At 39.5% G+C, this 12128-nt stretch overlaps 1 non-coding gene across 1 annotated transcript; it reads left to right on the forward strand.

The window, feature by feature from the left end:
* Nucleotides 1-10395: 10395 nt before the first annotated feature.
* On the forward strand, nucleotides 10396-10502 carry LOC141658013 (small nucleolar RNA R71). The gene has a single exon (XR_012548924.1). It is a non-coding gene; the product is annotated as a small nucleolar RNA R71 (small nucleolar RNA).
* The last annotated feature ends 1626 nt before the right edge of the window (nucleotides 10503-12128 follow it).

The raw sequence follows: 12128 nt of genomic DNA on the forward strand, positions 1-12128 counted from the left end.
AATTCCAAGGTAAGGGAGGGGTATGTCAATTCTCTTGTAGCAAACAATTTTCCCAACCCCATGGCTTCAAAGAAGGCTTTCGTTTGTTCAAGGACACCCAATTTGTTCAAGGCATCTTCACATATGAATTTGGTGGGTAGAATGGATTTCTTAGCATACTTGGCAAATGTATCCCTATGGGAGTTATAAATGAAAATTACCTCCGGATAGTTTGATAATTGAGCAATTTCCGGAGGTTTTGATGTTGTTGCTTCCAAGGGAGAATTTTGTTGTTGTTGAACTTCCAAGTTTGCACTAGCAACCACCATAGCCATTGAAGCTTTCTTTGCTTGAAGGCACTATTGCCTTTTTGAGAGTGCCTTTGCCTTTAGTGCCTTTGTTGATCCTTTTGTTCTTGCCATTGATGATTATACCAAGAAAAGATTGAAAATCTTCAATTTCCAATTATACCCAAATCGATTTTAAGATGAAAAGATTTACCTTTGTATTTCAAAAATTGACTCAAAGGTTGAAGATTTTGGTGCTTGGATTGATTATTGTTGGAAAAGGAGTGATTAATTGTTGTTGAAAGGAAGTTTGGATTTGATTTTGTTGAATTTGGTTGAGGAAATCTTGTTTTTGGTGATGGAGAGGATGAGGGTTTTGGGGTTTTTGGGGTTTTTGGTAGTGTTTTGAATGTATGAATGAAGGAATGAATGTGGGAGAGGTATTTAAAAATACCCGAAATTTTCGAACTGTAGGGGAAAGACGAGCAGATTCCCTTCGAGACGCTCGGATTCTGCTCAATCTGGGTTTATGAATTCTCGCCTAAAGACGAGCGTCTTTCAGCTGGGACGCTCGGATTCTTTAGTCGCAGGACGAGCGGATTCCTTTAAAGACGGGCGGATTCTGTTACAGCGAGTTTTTTATATTGCACTGGCAAAAAGACGGGCATCTTTCTGCAAAGACGAGCGGATTCTTTCAGACGAGCGTCTTCTCTGCTGGGACGCTCGGATTCTCTAACAGTCCCAAATTTTCAATTTTTCAGTTCAATAGGACAGACGGTTTCAACCATAGACGCTCGAATTCCCATAAGACGAGCGGATTCCCCTTAAGGACGCTCGGATTCCTCCTGGTCTACCCGAATTCAGTTCCATCCGTGTACTTGCATATCCCGTGTCATTTTCATTCTTCAAATCTCGTGTTCTTCATTGTAGGGGCACTACTAAGGCATGAATAGCCTAGGCAATTGCTATCCCCACACTAAGCTAAAGCACTACACATCAATTAAATCATTAGTCCCTCCCTCACTTCTCTCAAAAATGATAATTATCTTGATCAAATCATAAAAATCCAAAAATGACAAAAATGCAATGTAAGAATTAAAATGCGAGTTAGGGAGTTAGAAATATTTACAAATGGTGGTTTGGAGAGGACTCCACCAAACTCTCATCCTTAGTGAGATGTCATGGGGGCATGTCCAAGGTGTTGTTGATGTTACTCAACACCTTGAAAAAGTAGTCAAAAGCTTGTTCATTGTCATGATAAAGATCCTCAATAGATCTTTGCACTTGTTGTCCTTCATGTTGGTCTTGATCGATAGCATTACCAATATAGGGATTGAAGATCCCTTCAAACTCATCGTCCCAAAGACCACAAACTTCATCTACTTGGTCACTAAATATCTCTTGAGTTGATAGAGACAACTCTCCCACTTTCTTGTCTTGGCCAATGAGGCCATCCTCTTCATTGCTTGACTTTGGTGAGGTTTTTAAGCTCTCTTTGTTACAATTCACTTGCGCTTTGAATGGAGCATCATCAACTTTCTTCTTCCATTGGAATTCCGACTTCTTCCTATCATCCTTCCGGCTATAATGATCAACCATAAAACATGGTTCATGCAAACGGGGAGCTCTCATGGTCTTGTCAAGATTGAAAGTTATGCTCTCATCTCCCACTTCTAGAGTGAGCTCTCCATGCTTCACATCAATCACCGTACCCGCAGTGTGCAAGAAAGGTCTTCCTAGAATGATTGGAATATTAGAATCTTCTTCCATGTCAACAATGACACAGTCCACCGGGATGAAAAATTTCCCAACTCTTACGGGAACATCTTCCCATATCCCTAATGGTGTCTTCGTCGATCTATCGGCCATTTGGAGTGTGATATTGGTGCATTTAAGCTCTCCCATCCATAACCTTTTACTCACCAAGTACGGCATAACACTCACACTAGCCCCTAGATCACATAAGGCTTTAGTGATCGTGGTGTCGCCAATAGAACACGGTATTGAGAAGCTTCCCGGATCTTTAAGTTTTGGAGGTGAACTCCCTTGAAGTATTGCACTACTCACCTTAGTGAAGGCGATAGTCTCAAGCTTCCGGATCGACTTCTTCTTCGTGAGGATGTCTTCCATGTATTTTGCATAGGCCGGCACGTGATTGATTAATTCCGTGAAAGGAATCGAGACTTCCAAATTCTTCACAATCTCCATAAATTTTCCAAGTTGGTCATCAAATTTGGGCTTGGCTTGACGACTCGGAAAAGGAAGTATAATCACAATGGGCTCCTGATGCGTGTCTAAAATATGATGTTTCACACTTTATTCTACACGCATTTCAGAGCTCAAATGTGCAATATATGCCATTATTTCCCTATTTTCCTCTACTTTTGTGTTTTTGTCTATTATTGCAGAAATATGAAGAATTGAGCGGAAATCGAGCCGAATCCATCCCTAAGTAATTGACATTGCATTTGACATGAAGTATTGACTCGAGGAATGAGCTTGGTGCGCATTTCAAGGCCTAAAGATAGCAAAAGCATGGGTGCGTACGAGTTTAACAAGCAAAGAAGTGCTTCTCGACATTGCAGCCTGATTCAGATGGCTATATCTTGAGTTCTAGACCTGATAATCGAGTGATTCTAATTGGAAGTGAAAGCTTATCCTCTTAGCTTTCCAACGCCGCGTAGAACGCTTGATTTGACCAAGGAACGAAGAAATGGCAGCTGTTTTAAGATCGGTGCGCGATGCAGAATTCGTCGAAATGCAATTCAGATAATAGCGCGTTGGTCGATCGACTGGTCCAAGTGGTCGATCGACCACCCCACGGGTTCCAGTAGCTACTGTTCGCTGCTACTTAGTCGATCGACTGATTCTTATGGTCGATCGACTGAACAACGGGTCTGATGCGCAAATTAAAAGATCGAGAATTCCAAAGCCCATTGTGATTAGGTTAGGAATAAAGGTTACGCAGGATTTTTCCTATATAAACTAACCTATGTTTTCAGAATATCAATCAGTTTTTAGGAGAGACATTAGGTCTCGATTTTAGCATAGTTTACATTCAATTCAAATATTTTAGTTTCTCAATAATGTTCGCTATTTTGCATCTGGATTTCCTTTCGGCCTTCAGTTTCGGTATTTCTCAATCATAATTTCAGTCTTTAAGTTTATTATTTTGTTAGTTTAGAATTGATTAGATTAGTTCCCAAAGCCATCAATATTTCGTTCTTTGCATCTCTACTGCTTAGTTAGTTTAATTATGTATTCGTTTCCGTTAATTGTTAATTTAGTTGTTGTTATCAATTCTATCATGCGTAGCTAGAAACCCCGTGCTAAGATGCGAGGGGATCTATAGCGAAGACGACGTAGATTAGTAAACCGATGTCGGCCTTTGGTCGATCGATCGATTAGTCGATCGATCGATCGACTCGTTGGTCGATCGATCGCTTAATCGGTCGATCGATCGACGCGCGATAGATTAGCACCGTTTCAATGTTTTAATTGCAATATTTGACAACGAGACCGAGAGGAGACTTGTTAAATGCTTAGTATTTGACCGACCCACAAGATCGAGAGATAGGGGAGGAAAAATAGATTAATAAATTGAGACGACTAAATTGCTAAGATCGAAAGATAGGTAATTTAGGCATTAGGAATCACTTTTCGGGCGAGAGCTAGTATTAGTGAGACCTAGGGACCAGAGCATAGGGCCGAGAGGCGCTACTAGTTAAGAATGGACCGAGAGGACTTCTTATTTGCCCACCTATCGTGATCTATCGACTTACTTAGATACCGTCCGTCGCACTGCAGCAGTGAACCGACCGTCTTAGCATTCTTTTTATTATTGCTTACATCTCTTTTTATTACTTGCCCTTTTATTTATGCATTTAGACTTAGACATAATCCACTCCAAAACCCCCACAATCATTACCCTTAGACTAGAATTAATAATAACTATTATCTCCCTACCTCCCTGTAGATCGACCCTTACTACCGCTTGCTAGTAGTAGTTTGGTTTTATAAATATTATTTTTGGTACTCACAACGACGGGTATCAAATTTTGGCGCCGTTCTTGGGGAGGCAAATAGTTTTAGTTGTCTTTAATTTTAATCTTTCTTTCTTTAGTCTCAGGGAACTTCGGTTCCTTGAGACCGTTCTCATGTCGTTCCTTCCGAGTTTTCCACAGAAGAGAACGAAATCTTTGGTGTTTATTTAGCCAGACTTTGGGAGTTTATTGAGCCCAGACGAGATGCCTTCTCTGATCTCCAAATATGCTGCACCATTTTCCGGCAAATGAATGACCCTACGCGAGCATACCTCGAGTCTATAGGTAAGTGGGATTTCGAAGGAATCCCCGTCATTGAGGTATTAGAATTCTTTAATTGGTTTGCTATTGAATCTCTTAAACCTACTTTTTCTCTTCATGTTGACTCGGATGAGGGGGTGGGTGAGACCTTAGAAACCAATCTAGGAAATGCTGACGGAGACATAGAGGAGACCATTAGCGTGGTTGACAATCCTTTTTATGAGGATAGTTTAGAACCCCTTTATGATTCTGGCACTGATAGTGAGGTCGATTTGGAGGATCTCTTTGAGAATCTCCAACTTGACGAGTCTAGCGATAAGGAGAGTGAGGAGGAAAATTTTGTGATCTTGAGGTTAATTGGGATGTGTATGACGATATTATAGATGAACCTATTATAGAGGACCCGATTGACCCATTTGACTTTACCGCCCCATGCATTTGGGACGATTATCCACCTTCTCCCTTAGTTGACCAGACTCCTCCACCTCACGCTTCTTACCCGTCCGAGCATCTGGATTCTACTCGTGTTATTATTGAGTCAAATGCTACAGAGCTCCTTTGTTTATCACCTGCGGTTAACTTGAGCTTTTATATTCCGCCCTTAGCTGGAGGGCAGAATAACTTTGTGGACAATTTTAGGAGCTGCCATAGGAAATTTGTTAGGCTTAAATGCTTTTACATTTTGATTTCCTATGTTATTTCTATCTTATGGTGCTACTTACAGTTTTGTGTAGCACATGCGCAGATGTATGATAGGTTCTTTGAGAGCCTTGAGTTGTTTTGATTGGGCTCAATTAGAGTGAGCTGCTGAAGAAAAAGAGGTCGAGCGGGACCTGTCTGAAACCAGCGCTAGCCGGGAGGCAACCCGGATGTGTTTTGTTTTTGTTTTGAATAAAACCTCATAGTTGTTTAGAAATAAAAACTCTTAGTGTGTGCTTAGTTTAATTTCCGTCTATAGACTTTTACTTTGGGTTTTGCGCAATTTTGGGTGCGTATTATTGTGCATTTGCAGGCTTGTAGACCTCATTAGCTCGAGTAATTAAGCTAATTCAAGAAATCTGAAGTTACAAGTTTCCCGATCGATCGCTTCTATGGTCGATCGACCGGTCTGCAGCTTTCCAGGAGCTATCGTTCCTTTCACCTTGGTCGATCGATTGGGTGATGTGGTCGATCGACCAAGTTCGCTCGCTTGCACTGTTCGTGATCATTCCCCTGCGAGTTTGATCATTTGCGGAATTGAGGAGTCTTCCCTCCACTTTATTTTCCGTCTTATTTCTGATTTCTTCCATATTCTTCATTTTGCACATAATTTTACCGTCCCAAAATTGTTTTCTCGATTTTATGCGTGGTTTTGTTTGTCTTTTCGGTACTTTTTAGTAGCATCATGCCATCAAACCTCATAGCTCACGCTGGTTTGGGGAGGTTTCCTTTTTGCTGCGCTTAAAGTCTTGTGAGTTCCTGATTTCTTTACTTCATGTCTTATTTACTTCATTTTCTCGCAAATTCCCATTTCTCTTTTCTTCATTACATGATTTTGCACAATGGGGACATTGTGTGATTTGGTTTGGGGAAGGGTTTTGCGTCGCATTTCATTTGTTTGCATTCACGTTTAATTTTGTTTTGCATTGTTTTATTTCATTTCTCTTATATATACAAAAATTCAAAAAAATTTCAAAAAAATTCCATAAAATGCACGTTTATTTTAGCATATAGGTCGAGTCGGAACGGTAGTATTTCTATGATGATTTTGCATTTGCACCTGTTTTGCTTGAGCCTTGCTAGATTAACATGTTATTAGTAGAATCGTAAATGCATATCTACGAGTTTTTGTTACATTCTTGCTGAACTTGAAACTTGACTTTGAAAATTGGCAACCTACATCATATTTCTGAGTTTTAGAGCCTATAACTGGTGACATTCATGACCAGTTTATCTAGGAATGTGAGTAGTACTCCTTATGAGACATGTTTCCTTAATTTTCATGACTATGAACTTGATCTACTTAATACCTGTATGCATTCGGTTTGTGGTTAGTTGACACATGTGGTAGAGGGTTCCTTTTCTCGTTATGCCCAATAACTCCGCACTGCCAAAAATATCCCTTTTTGTCCCATTTACTACATCCTACAGATAGCCTGCCCTAGTCAAGCTAGTAGTATAGTTGTTGGGATTGTCACTACGTTTTTGGTAGCATATGCTCTTATGAGATTTTGTTGGGAGAATGAAAAGGAGGAAAGAAAGAAGTACAAAGAAAAAGAATTGGAAAAAGAAAAAAAAAGAAAGATGAAAAATAATAATTCGAAAAAGTGTCCTCAGATTTGTTCAAAGCGATCGATCGATCGCCCCTTTTGGTCGATCGACGAGGTTCGAGAAAAGAGAATCAATTCGCATAATTCAATCCTTATCTTATGGCGATTTTTGCTCCCATGTTTCATTCATATCCTATGGGGAGTTTATTGATTTAGTATTTTGGAGATTTGTGAGTTTTGTGCTTGCTATAGCACCGCTTCATTTGTTTTTGAGCAAGAAGAAGGATGTTGCCATTTGGTTCCGCTCTGGTACTAGCTTGATCACCTGTACCTCCACTTTTCCATAAATGTTTTGCCTCTTCTTACCCATACCTCACATATCCCATATATACCTCGGCATGTGTCATGGTCATTTGTTCGGTTGGAATGCATATGTACGGTCATAGAGATCATTTTCATCTTTTATTGCAGGCATGTTCTTATAGGTCGTAGTTAGGTGAGAGTCTCTACAAAAATGAATTCTTTCTATCCTCTTATATATTCACCTGTGCTTATGTGTGATATGAGCGACCCGCGAGAGTCCAATTTGATAAGCCTCTACAGTTGACGGTTCAGATTTTTAACGACTTTATAATTCGTTTGCATGATTCACACACTAGTTGATTGTTGGCTATGCATTAAACTGGTTTAGGCTTTACATTGACAATTCGCTCGAGATTGAACTCGTTCCATTAGGTCATTAGATCGAGTCTAGTTCTTGCTTGGGGACAAGCAAGGTTTGGTTTGGGGAGATTTGATGCGTGTCTAAAATATGATGTTTCACACTTTATTCTACACGCATTTCAGAGCTCAAATGTGCAATATATGCCATTATTTCCCTATTTTCCTCTACTTTTGTGTTTTTGTCTATTATTGCAGAAATATGAAGAATTGAGCGGAAATCGAGCCGAATCCATCCCTAAGTAATTGACATTGCATTTGACATGAAGTATTGACTCGAGGAATGAGCTTGGTGCGCATTTCAAGGCCTAAAGATAGCAAAAGCATGGGTGCGTACGAGTTTAACAAGCAAAGAAGTGCTTCTCGACATTGCAGCCTGCTTCAGATGGCTATATCTTGAGTTCTAGACCTGATAATCTAGTGATTCTAATTGGAGGTGAAAGCTTATCCTCTTATCTTTCCAACGCCGCGTAGAACGCTTGATTTGACCAAGGAACGAAGACATGGTAGCTGTTTTACGATCGGTGCGCGATGCAGAATTCGTCGAAATGCACTTAGACAAACGCTGTTGTCGATCGACTCGTCCAAGTGGTCGATCGACCACCCCACGGGTTCCAGAGCTACTGTTCGCTGCTACTTAGTCGATCGACGATGCTTATGGTCGATCGATCAACAACGGGTCCGATCGCAAATTAAAAGATCGAGAATTCCAAAGCCCATTGTGATTAGGTTAGGAATAAAGGTTACGCAGGATTTTTCCTATATAAACTAACCTATGTTTTCAGAATATCAATCAGTTTTTAGGAGAGACATTAGGTCTCGATTTTTGCATAGTTTACATTCAATTCAAATATTTTAGTTTCTCAATAATGTTCGCTATTTTGCATCTGGATTTCCTTTCGGCCTTCAGTTTCGGTATTTCTCAATCATAATTTTAGTCTTTAAGTTTATTATCTTCGTAGTTACAATTGCTAGATTAGTTCCCTAAAGCCGTAATTTTCTTTATTGCGAATTTACTGTTAAATCGTTTTAATCATGCTTCCCTTAACTGTTTTAATTGCTTTCGTAGTTGTAGTTAGAATTTTTATGAGTAGCTAAATACCCCGTGCTAAGATGCGGGGGGATCTGTAGCGAAGACGACGTAGATTAGTAAACCTGATGTCGGCCTTTGGTCGATCGATCGGATTAGTCATCGATCGACTTGACTGTTGGTCGATCGATCGGTTAGCTGGTCGATCGATCGACGCTATATAGATTAGATTAGCTACGTTTCAATGTTTTAATTGCAATATTTGACAACGAGACCGAGAGGAGACTTGTTAAATGCTTAGTATTTGACCGACCCACAAGATCGAGAGATACGGGAGGGAAAATAGATTAATAAATTGAGACGACTAAATTGCTAAGATCGAAAGATAAGTAATTTAGGCATTAGGAATCACTTTTCAGGGCGAGAGCTAGTATTAGTGAGACCTAGGGACCAGTAGCATAGGCTGAGAGGCGCTACTAGTTAAGAATGGACCGAGAGGACTTCTTATTTGCCCACCTATCGTGATCTATCAGACTTACTTAGATACCGTCGTCGCAGCTGCAGTGAACCGACCGTCTTAGCATTCTTTTTATCATTCGCTTATTCCTGTTTTTATTACTTGCCTTTTTACTTTTGCATTTAGACTTAGACTCAATTCAAATCAAACCCCCCTGTAATTCATAGACTAAAATAAAGACAATTAGAACTCCCTACCTCCCTGCGGATCGACCCTTACTACCGCTTGCTAGTTGTAGTTTGGTTTTATAAATATTATTTTTGATACTCACTTCGACGGTATCAGCTCCTTTTCCTTGACCTTGTCTTCATTTTTCTTTGAAAATTCTTCTTTTGATGGTTCTCCATCCTTGGAGTTTTGCACAACTTCTTCTTTGTCACTAGCTTCCACAACTTCAACCTCAACTTGCTTCTTTGGTGCTTCATACCTTATACCACTTCTCAAGTGAATGGCACTAACCGTTTCATGTCTTGGGGGATTACTTTGAGGTGGTGATTGCCCCTTTTGTCTTTGTGAGCTTGAAGATGCTAGTTGAGTCAATTGGGTTTTCAACATTTTGGTGTGAGCTAGGATGTTGTTGATGGTGATTTCTTTTGCTTGACTATCCTTTTGCATTTGAGTGAAAAACTCTTGTTGATTCTTTTGCATTTGGAGGACCGCTTTTTGAACATCAAAACCTTGGTCATGTTGTTGATTGTATGGAGTTTGATTTTGGTAACCTTGGTTTTGGTTGTAAAAGGGTCTTTGATTGTGGTTTCTCATGGGAGGTGGGGTGTATGTTGGTTGAGGGTTTTGAACATTTTGGCTTTTGTATGAGAGATTTGGGTGGAATTTGGTGTTTTCATTGTAATAATTGGAATAAGGGGTACCACTCTTGTATGCTTGAAAAACATTCACTTGTTCATTTGTTCCCCTACATTCATTTTGGTCATGTCCCAAACTTCCACAATTCTCACATATCCCACTTGGGATTGATGAAGATGTCATCATGGTATTAACATGATGCTTTGGAAATTTTGAGGCTTCTTCAAGTCTAGCCATAGCTTTTTCAAACTTCAAATTGATGGTATCAATGTGAGCACTAAGTTGAGCACCTAATTGAGTAATAGAATCCACTTCATGCTTTCCTCCTCTAGTAGCCTTGCGAGGTCTACTATATTGTGAGTTATGGACCGCCATTTCCTCAATCTTGTTCCAAGTTTGATTGTTGTCAACTTCGGTGAACATTCCATTTGATCCCATGTTGAGAATGTTTCTTGAGTCTTCATAAAGACCATTCCAAAATTGTTGTACCAAGGACCACTCGCTAAGTCCATGGTGAGGACATGAGCGGCAAATTCCTTTGAATCGCTCCCAAGCTTCATAAAAAGATTCTTCATCTCTTTGCTTAAAGCCCGTAACTTGAGCTCTTAGCATGTTAGTCTTTTCCGGTGGATAGAACTTTTTGTAGAAAACTACAGCCAACTTCTTCCAAGAATCAATTCCGAGAGTAGCCTTATCAAGGCCTTTCAACCATTGTTTTGCGGTGCCAATTAGAGAAAAAGGAAATAAGACCCATCGAATTTGGTCTTGAGTCACACCGGTTTGAGATATCGCATCACAATAGTCACAAAAAGTCTCCATGTGAGAGTGAGGGTCTTCACTAGGCATCCCCCCAAATTGGCTTCTTTCGACTAATTAGATAAATGCGGATTTGGCAATAAAATTTCCGGTTAAGTGTTGTGGTGTAGGAGTACCATTAGGTAGGTTCTCCTCGGTGGGTACGGAATGTGATGAAAATTTAGGCATTGTGGGTTGATTTTGTGTTGGGTTCTCCTCACCTTCTCTTGCAAAAGGGTTGATGAACTCAATAGTGTTTGGTTGAATATCTATAACCTCACCAATACCTCTCAAAGTTCTCCTAGCAAGTCTTCTATTGTTTGTCAAAGTCCTTTCAATTTCGTGATCAAAGGGTAACAAGTTACCTTGTGATCTTCTAGACATGCAAAATATCAAACAACTCGAAAATAATTAGAACAAACCTTGAGGAGTTTTACTTCCCCAAGGCAAAGAAAAACACAACTAATAACAATGTAAGAAAATCTAAATCAAGTTAACACCGTCCCCGGCAACGGCGCCATTTTTGGTCGTGTTCCCTTTGGAGGGTTTAGTTTTCAGTACTTGTCGTTAGGAGAACCTAGACAAAAACACAATTTATAACTTCACAAACAACTCTACAACTAGTAAAGAGGCAAGTAAATGTAAGATCCCAAGGGACGGGAATTGAGATGAGATTTTTTATTGCAACTAGTGGTGTCTAAGGATGTCACAATTTGGGGTTTGAAGTAGAAGATCACTAAACTAAATAGCAATGAAAGTAAACAAGCAAGATGATTAAAAAGGGATATAAACAATTGATAAAAGTCACTAGGGTGTCATGGGGTCATAGGGGATTCATGGGAATTGATCATACAAACATATTCTCAAATTATAAGCAAGCAATTATTGTTGTGATGGATCGAGTTGGTTTATATCTTACAATCCAAGGAAAGTTTAGGTCCCGGAGCCGAATCGATTAGATTGTACAACACCTACAAGTCGACTTAATCATCCCTACTCAACTATATGCATGGTCTAATGAGACTCGAGTTGGTTTATGTCTTACAAGTCTCATTGAAAAGATAGGTAATGGGTAAAAAATGCAAGGATTCATAGGCTCGCATTTCATCAAACATAACATGTGCATAAGTTGAGATCACAACAAGCAAGCAAATAAACTATGAAAATATATTAAATTAAGCATGAATCATCCCCCATGTTGGTTTCCCCTAATTACCCATTAACCCTAGCTAAGGAAACTACTCACTCATTATCATGTTGAACATGCTAGCAAGGTTGTCAATCATACCAACAAAGTGAAACATGATGAATAAATGAAGATAATTAACAATAATTAAAAAGGGATTAAGAGAATTATACCTACTAATGGTTCCAATAATAAAGCAAAGAATAATAGAAGTACTTGATGATAGATTGGAAGGTTGTCAATCTCCCAATAATAAC

Source organism: Silene latifolia, chromosome 5, assembly GCF_048544455.1.
Source record: "Silene latifolia isolate original U9 population chromosome 5, ASM4854445v1, whole genome shotgun sequence".
Classification (NCBI taxonomy): Eukaryota; Viridiplantae; Streptophyta; class Magnoliopsida; order Caryophyllales; family Caryophyllaceae; genus Silene; species Silene latifolia.